Source organism: Meles meles, chromosome 18 (genome assembly GCF_922984935.1).
Source record: "Meles meles chromosome 18, mMelMel3.1 paternal haplotype, whole genome shotgun sequence".
NCBI classification, from domain to species: domain Eukaryota; kingdom Metazoa; phylum Chordata; class Mammalia; order Carnivora; family Mustelidae; genus Meles; species Meles meles.
Genome location: NC_060083.1, coordinates 31,540,015 through 31,541,709, shown reverse-complemented (window position 1 = coordinate 31,541,709; position 1,695 = coordinate 31,540,015). Strand labels below are relative to the sequence as shown.

The 1,695-nt window shown below is 47.7% G+C and overlaps 1 non-coding gene across 1 annotated transcript; it reads right to left on the bottom strand.

Annotated features, from left to right (window-relative positions):
• Positions 1-566: 566 nt before the first annotated feature.
• LOC123930385 lies at positions 567-730 on the bottom strand. Its single transcript, XR_006816095.1, has one exon. It is a non-coding gene; the product is annotated as a U1 spliceosomal RNA (small nuclear RNA).
• Between the last annotated feature and the right edge of the window lie 965 nt (positions 731-1,695).

Below are 1,695 nucleotides of genomic sequence, written 5' to 3'. Positions count from 1 at the left end.
ACCTTGAGACCCACTTCAGTGGCATAGGATTGTTTGTTTTTTTCTAAAGCTCCAGAATACACACATCCCTTGAGGACTGAAGCGTGAATTGTGCTCATTATTTACACACTAACATTCACTACCTTAGTATTTCTAATCTTTCTTTTTTCCCCCTGGTAACCATCACAACCTATCCTAAGTGGGGGAACCTGGGTGGCTCAGTCGTTGACCACCTGCCTTGGGCTGGGCTCATGATCCCAGGATCCTGGGATCAAGACCAACATCGTGGTCCCTGCCTGACAGGAAGCCTACTTCCGTGTTCTAGCTTTCCGCTGTCTCTCACGGTCAAATAAATAAGAAACAAACAAAAAAGCCCTAACTTCTCCTAAAAGATTGATCTCCAGAGAATAGTGGACTCTAAAACGTTACCAAAGTTCACAGCCAACACTTGCAAAAAAGAACTTTTTTTTTTGTTGTTCCTGGAACAAATACTTTGCGTAAAAGGAGCTCCTACCAGCCTTCAAAAGTCCAAGGCCACTATCATAATAAGCCAAACGAAAACTGTATACTGTTTTTAAAACACTTATCAGGGGAAAGCGCGAACGCAGTCCCCCACTACCACAAATTATGCAGTCGAGTTTCCCACATTTGGGGAAATCGCAGGGGTCAGCACATACGGAGTGCAATGAATGAGCCTCGCCCTGGGAAAACCACCTTCGTGATCATAGTATCTCCCCTGCCAGGTAAGTATGAGTTAAAGGAAGTGCCTGACTCTCCACCCTGGTCTGCAACACACCGCACACTTATGGTCAATTACATTCCAAGTTCTTTAGACCTTCGGTTCCAAACTGCAAGATTATTCACATGACATGACCAGCGTACACCAGTGGATATGCAGTGGAAATTCTGTCTCGTGAAGAATAAGCTCTAACACGCAGTCACCGCGCTCTTCATCTCCATATGCCCGCCTCTTGTCCCTTGTCACTCTGACGTCACTTTGCTTGTTGGAGAAATGGAGAAATTCGTTCTGGTTAGGCTTCGCAACAATTTAAAAGACAGTCACCGACAGTTGTGGCTGGGAGGTTTTAAAATTCTCTACCTTCTCGGGCGTACGTAAAACTTCCGGCGCGTATTTGTTACCGGTCTGAATTCTGCGCTGCAGGGTAGGGTAATTTGGAAGGCGGTAGCTTGCGGTCCGCGGAGGGCAACACCTAACAGTCAGATTACGCTGTTCTGAATCACTGTTCCTCTCTGGGACTAGGTCATACCCTCAGTGTCCCTCAGCCTCCATTTCCCTAAGTTGTAAAGCAGTAATACCGCCTGCCTACCTCCCAAGGTTTCTGTGAGGATGGAATAAGAGAATGCAGGTGAAATGCAGCCTTGAGTCCCTCACCCCCACCCAGCCACGCTCCATGACAGGTGCCTGGTGTAGTTGGGGAGTCAAAGCCGGCTTCCCCAAGATTTGAGTTTGCAGTCTTCCGCGCAAACGGAAGCAGCATCCGGCCTGGATTTGGTAACACACCGAGTGGCCCTCCCTTCCTTTTAGACAACAGAAACAGAGGGTTTTGTTGTTGTTTTGTGTCTCCCACCTCCCACCCCTCCCTTAATGTCCTTGCCGGCTAGGTGCTCTAGGCAAAACAACGGTGTTTACAGAAACTGTGTATCAAAGGCTTTGATCCTGTAGAGGCAAAACTTTACCTCTGCCCTGTTAGCGTC